The sequence below is a fragment of the Bidens hawaiensis genome, unplaced genomic scaffold (genome assembly GCF_021521415.1).
Source record: "Bidens hawaiensis isolate Kalapana, Puna unplaced genomic scaffold, B.hawaiensis_p1.1 tig00004868_1, whole genome shotgun sequence".
NCBI classification, from domain to species: Eukaryota; Viridiplantae; Streptophyta; class Magnoliopsida; order Asterales; family Asteraceae; genus Bidens; species Bidens hawaiensis.
Genome location: NW_027491307.1, coordinates 673644 through 684587, shown reverse-complemented (window position 1 = coordinate 684587; position 10944 = coordinate 673644). Strand labels below are relative to the sequence as shown.

Sequence of the window (10944 nt, the reverse complement as noted above, 5' to 3'; positions counted from 1 at the left end):
TAGCAAAACCTATTCTAAAGAAAATCTTCATCTTCTTGAGGCATTGTGCACTGCTTGTCTTCGATTTACAATCACGGTTCCTGCCCTTTGCTTGAAGATAGAAAGGATTTGATAATGAATGTGACTTTCAGGAATGTTCAAATACCTTATATCTATTAGATCTTGTTGGTGCATGTTTTGTAACAGATGATCTTTTATGTTTGTTAGAATTGAGAGCAACGGTCAAAGGGGAGTCTGTTGGTGCATTTTGTGACCGTCGCTATGTAATTCTGACCAGCGGAGACGCCATAGGCGAAGTTAGAACAACTTCGCCTTAGGCGAAGTTATAACAACTTCGCCATAGGCGAAGTTAGAACAACTTCACTTTAGGCGAAGTTATAACAACTTCGCCATAGGCAAAGTTAAGAACAACTTCGCCTACAGGCCCAAGCCCAAGCCCGCGAAGTTGTTTATATATATATGTGTGTCTTGTTTAGGTTTGAGGATCAAGAAAGTTAGAGTATTTGGTATTCAGTTTAATTGTGTAAAGAGAAACCGAGAGGGAGAGTAGTGTGGGACGACCCGAGGTAGAGCTCACCTCGGGTCGGTCGTGTCTTTGTTTGTGTTCGGTTTGTAACGTGGTTTGGTTTTATATAAAAGATCTGCAGATTTGTTTATCCCGTTCGTGTGTTTGTTCGTGTGTAATCGTGTTCTTCGTCTTCTACACCATTAAACGAGTCTAGGAGGATTCCGCACTCCTAGACCTCGTGCGGATCTCGTATCGAACAGCGACGCCCCGTGGGGACTTACAGATCTTCGTTGTGCAAATAGGTCATGTATTGATCTCTTCTAATTACCCCCAAAATAAGCCCTCATAATTGCTAAGCACATAGTGGCCATCATTTTCTTTGTACTCAATTTCAGCTATGATGCCATTCTTCTAAACTGTGTAATTGGGGAGTGTCATTCTTCTTTCAGGACTTATGCAAGTATTCATGTTTGATACTGGATTCTTATTTCTTATTGAAAACTGGTAGTTCAATTCTGCACTGGCTATCTTCTTTAATCTAGTAGCCCTTCTTGTTCTATCATGTTTGATCATCATCCAGCTTTTTTTCTCTTTCAAGAATGGGAATCCGTTGTGAGCTTCATCCTTAAGGTACTTAGAGAGTTCATTCTACTGTATCCCAGCCAACTTGGTTGTATCTTGATAATCATAAAGATTGAGTGTGGCCATTTTCTTCAATTGTTCTTGAGCGAATTCAGCAAAATCACCTCTAATAATCATGTCTCTCAACTGTCTACTTTTCATGATCACCTTTAGAGACTCAGATACTGAATCAATGTAGAGAGTTCTTGGTAGATCCACATTGGTTTGTGGTCTTGCTATTCTTTGAGATCCAGCTCTAATTGATTCACCTCTGCCTGCTGCTATGTGTTGCCTTGAAATGGGAGGCCTGAATGGGATAGACTTCATAGGTTTGATAGGCCTACATATAGCAAAAGCTCTCATATACATTCCTTCAATCAGTTCAGTAGGAAGAAGGATGAGGTCTGCAAATTTTTTACCTGCATCTTTGCACAATTTAATAATCATATTCACTACACTTGGATTGTTCATCAGTCCTGCAGGTACAAATCTGCCATCAACAAAACTTCTAGGGTTATCACCCTCCATCAGAACCTTTTCTCATTCAGCTTTATGCAGATAAAACAGTTCTTTCAAATCTTCTTTACTCAAGGCATTAAAAGTATCTTCATCCATACCTCTTTGGTTCAACATTATATGTAACGATTCAGGCAAAATCAGGTATACCCTAGCCGGTATATACTATTTATGTGTTATTTAATAATTAATATATGAATTATACTGCGTTTATACGAGTATGTATGATTCACAGTACGGATTATACTCGATTATACAGTTAATCGTATTGGAAATACGATTAACCGATTAACGGTTATTGAAGCCCGAACGAATCGAGGATTACATTATAGACGAGATATATAATATTTAGTGATGTTTACGAAGTGTTAAAGCTTCGGGATAAGTGAATTAAAGCACAGAAAAAGAATTTCGATTTAATGGTACGTCGGTACGTTAAACGAAACCTTTAATACCAAACCAAGCAAGAGACGATCGATCAAGCCGAAAAAGATGCGCAATTATTAATAATATGATGTTTTAAGATAATAAATGTCATTGTTTAAGTTTTTAAAGTTTTCAAATCGGTTTTAAATAAATTTCTTTTTTTGAGCCGAAAACGACCATTTTAGCCTCGTTTTAAGTTAGATTAAACATTTAATCGAAAAACGAACTGAACCAGATTATCCAAAACGTTATCCAGATTTCAGAAATCTAAATATGTGGCTAGAAATGGAGAGGTGGGCCCCACCCCACCCCCCTATCTATTCCGGTCGGATAAGGGGTTTATACCCCTTACTTATCATTTTTTTTATAACATCCATTGCAACATCCATCAATTCTCTCCAAATTATGAACTAAAAACCCGAGATTTTAGCAAGAAAACCGAGGTAAAAATCGAGTTATGTACGTGTTCATCTTCGTTTCTTGAGGGTATTTGCAAGAAAATGAGGTTTCAAGTGAAAAAGGTTGAAAACCCGAGATGAAACCGATTCTTGCATGATCAAGTGATGTATACGGGTTATACAAGGGATCTTGGTCTAAGAAAGGAGTTAAACGAACTAAAAACGAATTTTTACGGTTTAAACTTTAGTTTTGAAACAATAACCGAAACTATAGTGTAAGAGGCTTGATTGTGAGTGTAACTTTCTTGGTATTGTGGTATGTTGGTTGTAGTTTCTGTATTTAGTGGTAGATAAGGCGGAAAGACGAGTGTGTAGCTTGTAGTGGCGGAAAACAAAAGATATATTCGGTTTATGTTCTGTTATGAGTGTTTTGGACAGATTGTGGTACGTTTAGAGTTAGACTACGAAATTTCACAGAGATGATCTACACATGAAAATATGAGATCTGTGAAATTTTGGTAATTTTTGGATAAAGGATGAATATTTGGTGAATTTAATGCTCGGTTTTGGCTAAAAATGGTGAAAAATAGTTAAATATCATGAAAAATTCTGGAAAATTGCAGATAAGCTTTTTAGGCCAGTTGGAGAAGTCTATGTAGGCTTTTCGGTTAAACGAGTTCTAGGGTTTTCTAGCTCGGTTTTAGTGAAAATGGCATGTATAAAAAGATTTTGGTTCTGGAAAAATTACAGGAGACTATGTGGATGGCAGGGGTCATCCAGGAAAAATTTGGGATTTTTCTAAGGTCGTTTGGTATTTACGACATATTTAGTGTTTAAATGGTGTTTAAAAATAGATAAATAAATTTTAAATATAAAAATCAATTCTGGAAATATTTTTATAAAATTCCCCACTGTTAAAAAGTGATTTGTACAATATTTCAAGATCCGAGATTAAACGGATAATTATTTGTGCTAAAAAGAAAATAAAAACAAACTTTTAAAGCTTAAAACGCGTAAACCGGTAAAGTTCGCCTAAACGAGCTGACTGGTGTATAAAAACCCTAATAATGAACTATTTCCATAAAACTGAGTTAAACAAGTAAAAATAAATCATCCGAAAATAATTCGGATGATTTGAGTAATTTTATCCGATTTAACAGTTTCCGTTACACTAAAGACGGAAACGGGTCCCGCGGCCAATCGGGGCGTCTAAACCGAGCTCTAATTTCACAACTATAATTAAATCATCAGTCAACAGCTATTTTCGGGTCGTGTGTGACCAAACTCATTTTTGAAACGTAAAAACGGATAACCGTGCTAGGCACGCAAAACGGGGAAAATGAACTAAGAGTAATTTTAACTATTGAACTCTAAACGATATCACAATCTGAGTCCGGAGAAGTGTTTCTGGGTTAACATTGCCCCCAGAACCGGTACAGTACTGGGTTAACAGTGTCCCCAGATGTACCGGTTAATACGGTTAAAGTTGTATTAATAGTGATTGTATAGTAACGAACTTAGGGATCGTATTACAGATCCGGATTAATAGCTTGCGTACTGTGTACCTGCTTGCTTACGATAAGGTGAGTTTCACGAGCCCCTTTTCTGAATTGTTTTTAAATATTTTCCGGGGCGGAAAGTATGTTGTTATTGAAATGTTTAAGTACATACTGAACGCATGGATTTGCGTGTATTTATATATGTTTTATTGTACGGGAATCGTACGGAAATGTACTAAGATGGTAATTGTCTGAGTTGCTAACATTGTAAGGCACCGCAACACGAGTGATTAGGTAAAAGCCGGTAGAGTGTGAATAGTACTATTGGTCTGACAAACCCTACTGGTCCGGCATGGATTTGCTGATGTTTCCCAGCCAGTTGCACATGTCTATTTTGTTGTTATTTATTTTGCTATGTAATGTTAGGCATAGCGGTTTGGGGCAGGTTCGTGGGCGGAGTATGCCACGGGGTTGTGTGTGGATAGTCAGAGGTTTCACTTGTGGGCTCAGCATAATTACATCGCTAATATATGATTATTATAATGATTTGTCACTGTTTATTTAAATTAGTGAAACTCACCAACTATTCGTAGTTGACCCGTTTTCTTTACATGCTTTTTAGGTACCCCAAACTGGAATAATTGCTACATGCTTGACGATGCGTGCTTTTTTTTGTGGAAGCTTAATGATCTTTTGTATTAAATATGTTAATGTACTGTTGGTAAAACTTATGTGCTAACGCCTAGACGTTAACTAAACTTGGAACAATGTAATATGGCGTAAATTAATGTAGTGGTGTTTTCTTTATAAGCAATGCTGTTGATATCAGACGTGTCTGTTGCATCCTGTTCACGTTTCCGCTGCGGTTACGGGGTGTTACAGAACTTGGTATCAGAGCCATTGGTTATAATGAATTAGGATGTCTTTAAAAGATACCTAAAATATAACCAGTAGCTCAAGTATTATAGGATCTGAATATCAACTAATAATTTATAGTGACGAGATTTGGATGAACTTGGATGGACATGTGAGTTATTATGGTCCGGAACATAATAACAGACTTTTCCGCACGAGGGAATTCAGGGGAAGTCACGGGGAACATTAATAGGTAAAATCGGCAACATATGTGTAAGTATATGATAATATTTTTATGTGACAAAGTTGTATAAGTATGTTTATACTAATTATGATTTACATTATGGAAGGAACTATATGTTTGCTAACTTGTGTACAGGTAAGGATGTCGAGATCACGAAGTCTGTCAGTGGAAGAGGACCCGGAGGAGGCCAGTTCCGGGAACTCTAGGAGCTTATGCCTAGCATCCAGCACTGAGCCTAGTGAGACTAGCCGTAGGAGTGCTAGCCTGTCCTCCCCTACCAGGGTTGCCAGATCCCCCACCCCACCCGCACCACAGGCCACCCCTACCCCTCCCAGACCTGGACCCCGCCTCGCGGCGCGAATCAGTGTCCCCTATGTCCCACCTATCTCTACCCCACCCAGACCTACTTTCCACAGGGGCGAGTATCGAAGAATATACTGTAAACGATAAATGCATCTAAAAATAATTAGAAAAACATATGAATCAAGAATAAGGCCATAAGGGTATCTCTATTCTACTTCAAGATACGCATACTTAACTTATGAATGTCAGAAAAAGCTAAACTAAAAAAACAGAGAAAAACAAAAGAAAACAATAAGTGGCTCACCTACAAGCTATAAACCTTACATTATCCGGTTTAAAATGTATATTAAACGGACCAGGGCGAGCAATCACATATGATAAATTCACACAAACAGGAAGTTCGATTTTGTACCTAACTGGATGAATTAGAGATGATGAACCGAGTAGCTTGAATACGTCACCAGAAGGTGTTTCACGTAGAGCAAGAATGCATTTTCCTTCAACCTGCAAGAATGGAAAAACCGAATAATAGTTGATGCAGTCTCTTTTAAACCGCGTCATCTTAATTAGTCTTTGTTTTTTTAATAATTGAATCATTTAAAAAAAGACAAATACATTGTTCAAATTAAACACGTGATCTTTATAGATACATTGTTCCAATCCAGCTCATATTACATAATCCATTCATGCTCAGTTAGTTTACATGCCTAGAAACTAATACGGATGACATCACTTGCAGAATAAAATGTTAATAGAACATGAAGAGAATCACGTAAAATTAGTAAATTACCATGGATGTATATTGGTTCCATTAACTCTCAAAATATTCTCTCTTAAAGCTAATGTTGCGTAGAGAAATAGTAGCTATGCCTAAAAAGTGCATATTAGTTATCCTCTTGTAGCAAATTTGTTCACTAATGTATATTAAAAAACAATAAACATAATAATTGCATATAGAAGGACAAATGTCTACTTGGCAAATCTGTAAAGGTAATGCAGGAAAGCATAAGACTAAATTTTGTGTTCTTAGCTTTAGTAGCAACGATGGGAAAAATAAAAATAGATATGCAGTTATATCATGTTCATAGTTTATAATAAAATAACATTAGATGTGGTCAGATAAAACAGCTTACATGCTAATATATTTGTAAAATCAATAAATTAATTAATAAATAACAGCTAAGCTCGAGCTTGAAAACGACTCATGGCCAAGCTCGAGCTTGAAGAAAACGACCCCATGGGCCCAAGCTCGAGCCTTGAAAAAACGACTCATGGGCCAAGCTCGAGCTTCAAAAAATGACTCATGAGCCGAGCTCAAGCCTATTCAGCTCGTTTACCACCCCTAAAAAATGAGTGAAAGTTATTTCTTAAGCACCACATAGAGCACATAAGACACACGTACAACAACAAAAAACACATCTCTTTTATTCATTTATGATGGCTATAATATTATTCTGTTGACATTTCATGTCAAACTTAAACTTTTAAATTTTCAATATGGCTATGATTAATATTAAAAAAAACTTCAATTATAATCTAAACTTTTTCCATTTGACCAAATCAGATAATATCAAAAGAACATAAGCTTATACACATTAGTGTCGTTTCTTGAACACGCACACACAACAACACACGAATTTGTTTTGGCTTCATTCAAAACACAAACACAAATGATTTGAAAACAACATACAAGCATATAAAAGTAAATAGCTATAAAAAATCATACCTCCATTAAGAACTAAGATGTGAATTAAATTGAAGATTGCAAAAATAGCCTCCATCCAGGACCAATAAATAAAAACATAAATCAAAACAACAAATCATAATAAAAAAAATCATCGTAATCTTGTTACTCCTATATGTAAAGAATATTCATAGGCTTGAGTGGCAGCCTCTTAAAAACTGCAAAGACTCATAACAAAGGGACTATTCATTTGCAAATAACCAACAAAACCAGATTGTTAAAGGAATAATCGCTGCACATTTAGTTAACTAAAATATGCTTTTTGAGCTTTGAACTCCTATATTGCCCTTTGTTCCTAATTTAAAATATGTTAACAAGTAATGTTTGTTTTGACTTATAGCATGGATTAAAATCTGACCCGAAAATGAGCAAATTTAACCAAACTATCTATAGGACCCATTAGCCAAATCTATGCTTATTGTGGATGTTGTTGCGGACCCGTTTTAAGGGAATAAATGAAAAAATATATCATGCTTACAATTCTAAGCTTAGCTTGTTTCGAGCTCGGCTCGTTTAATAAAATGGACATTGTTGAGAATTTCCCCTGACAAGTTTCAGTTATCATTACAGATGATCAGGTGGCTTAAACTCCATCTCTGTAACTAAATAAATGACGCAATCACGCACCATCATCAACGCTTGTGAGTCAACCCATTGTCAGTTGATCAAGTTAGGAACCATCACTCATACTTACACCGCCAACAACCTATTAACATGCTACCTGAAAACCACCCAAAAACTCAAACTTGCCCACAACCTGTTCGACGAAATGCCTCACAGAGACACCGTCTCGTGGAACTCGTTAATCGCTGGATACGCCAACCACGGGACTCTCCAAGCCACATGGGCGGTCCTAACGCGTATGAAGCATTGCGAGTTCGGGTTTGACGAGTACACGTTTGGTAGCATACTCAAGGGTGTAGGTTCTAATGAGTGTTTGTTTGCTGGACAAAAAGTGCACGCGTGCATTGTTAAAACGGGGAAGAACGGAATGTCTACTCGATGAGTGCGCTTTTGGACATGCATGCAAAATGTGGTCGAGTCGTGGATGCACATAAGTGTTTTGATTCGATGCCTGATCGAAATACTGTTTCGTGGAACGCTTTGATTTCGGGATATGTTGAAACCGGTGACCGTTTCAGTTCTTTGTTATTGTTTAAATCTATGCATAGAGAAGGCGTAAACCTTGACGATGGCACGTTTTCACCCCTTTTGACATTACTAGATAACCCTGATTTATATAAGCTAACAGTGCAACTTCATTGCGTGATTATAAAACACGGTGTATTATTTGATATCTATGTGATTAATGCCGTAATTAGTGCTTACTCGGGATGTGGGTCAATTAAAGATGCAAAAAGGGGTCTTTAATGATGCGAGTGGTGAGCGGGATGTTGTTTCTTGGAATGCTATGCTCGTGGCTTGTCTAGAACATGATAAACGAGCCCTCGCGGTTAACCTTTTCTCCGAGATGCAAGTTTTGGGATTTGAACCGGATATTTATACTTACACTAGCATGATAAGTAATTTCTTTGAAGAAGAAGTTACAAACCAAGGACAATCTTTACACGCATTGGTGGTCAAACAGGGCTTTGACCATTTGACTCCGGTTTCTAATTCGCTAATGGCTATGTATAGCGGATCTAATGGTGTGTATATGGATAATGTGATAAGAATATTTGATAAAACGGAGTTCAAAGACCGTGTTTCTTGGAACTCGATGCTAACCGCACTCTCGCAGCATGGGTTTAGCGAGAATGCGTTGAAGCTTTTCAGATAATGCAATCCCGGGAATTCTGGAAATGTGGAGATGGATTATTACGCGTTTTCTGCGGTACTTAGATCGTGTGCTGACGTGGCAGCCTTACAGTTAGGTCAACATATTCATGGGTTGACGCTAAGATCAGGCTATGAATCTAATGAATTTGTACCCAGTAGTTTAATAGTGATGTACTCTAAGTGTGGAGCATTGGGGTTGCTAGAAGAACCTTTGAAACTTCATGTAAACAAAACGCGGTTACTTGGAACTCCATCATGTTTGCATACGCGCAACATGGTCAAGGTCAGGTTGCATTGGATCTTTTCTCTGAGATGAAAAGAATAAACGTGAAAAATGGATCACATAACATTTGTTGCGGTTCTGACTGCATGCAGCCACAACGGTTTGGTTGAAAAAGGTTACAGTTTTTTTGAAAAGTATGGAATTTCACCTCGGATGGAACATTATGCGTGTGTGACTGACCTACTTGGACGCGCGGGCATTCTAAAAGAGAGCACAAAATGTGCTTGAAACAATGCCATTTGAACCTGATGCAATGGTTTTGAAAACTTTGTTAGGGGCTTGTAGATTGTGCGGTGATGTTGAATGGCAACGCGTGTGGGGAAGTTATTATTGGAATTGGAACCTTATGAGCATTGTACTTATGTTCTATTGTGTGATTTGTATGGTCATAATAAGTGGTGGGATGAAATTGCTGGTTTGAAGAGAATAATGAAAGAAAAGGGGGTGAAGAAGGTACCCGGGTTGGAGCTGGATAGAGGTCGGGAACCGGGTGCATCCGTTTAATGCTGCTAGCCCATTCACATACTCAAAACTCGGATATACACCAAATACTGAGAACACTAACAAATGATATTATGGATTTGGAACATGCTGTATGGAATTCTAAAGTCTACATCTGAAAACATTGGATCAATGTTACGATATAAAAGGTAATCGAGATAAAGAATTGTAGAAGAAGAAGAAGAATCATAGAAGGAGTTAAACTCACAAATCAATAGCTACTTTTTCATTCAAGGAGACGTTGTTTTAAGTACAAATACTAATTACACTTACAACCCCCTATAATAATATCTTATTACTATTGACCCCCTCTACTAGTTGATACCTAACATTACTCCACCGTCAAAAGATTTTTGTCCTCAAAAATCCAAAATAGGAAAGAGAAAAAAACTAAATTCCTTATCAAAAGTATCAAAATCAAATTGAACATAGTATGTGCGCAATATGATAACCAAATCCACATGATTAACCATTATTTTGCAGCTTCCTTTTTGTACTTGAACATTAGTTTGCCAAGTTTCCCACCACTATAATCTCCAACAAAATTAAAATACTTCAGCAATATTAACAGAAAGTGAATATATGCAGTGTAATTATCTTGAGAAAGTTCTTCAATAAGCAGTTTTGTGAACACCACCCCATTTACAAATTGATCCGTTGACAAAAAAAAAGTTGTTCCATCCCATAATTTTGTGTCTGCTGAAGGTCTATATGGTTGCATATAATTCTCCATACATTCATGAGTATTTCAGTTTAGTTTACTCTTGGTGTTATTAGATGAATTTAGGAATCATTAAGTAACCCATTTATGCAATGTTATTAGGCTCCCAACCTTTATGTTTGGCGCGTGGCCATGTGGGATATTATTAGGCTCCCGACCTTTATGTTTGGCGCGTGGCCGTTTGGGATATTATTAGGCTCCCGACCTTTATGTTTGGCGCGTGGCCATGTGGGATATTATTAGGCTCCCGACCTTTAAGTGTGGCCACGTAGCCGTATGGGTTTATGAGGATTCCCAACCTATATATTCGGATGTCTTCCATCCTTAGGCGAATTATGAGGTGTGCCCAACCTAATATTCGGCGCGTAGCCGAGCGGGTTTATTAGGATTCCCAACCTATATATTCGGCATGTCTTCCATTCCTTAGGCGAATTATGAGGTGTGCCCAACCTAATATTCGACGCATAGCCGAGCGGGTTTATTAGGATTCCCAACCTTTAAGTTTGGCGCGTAACCATATATTTTGCATTAATATAAGCACTTTTT

General features: G+C 37.5%; 1 pseudogene; it reads left to right on the top strand.

Moving 5' to 3' along the window:
• Nucleotides 1-7724: 7724 nt before the first annotated feature.
• On the top strand, nucleotides 7725-9796 carry LOC143628314 (putative pentatricopeptide repeat-containing protein At3g25970 pseudogene; annotated as a pseudogene).
• The last annotated feature ends 1148 nt before the right edge of the window (nucleotides 9797-10944 follow it).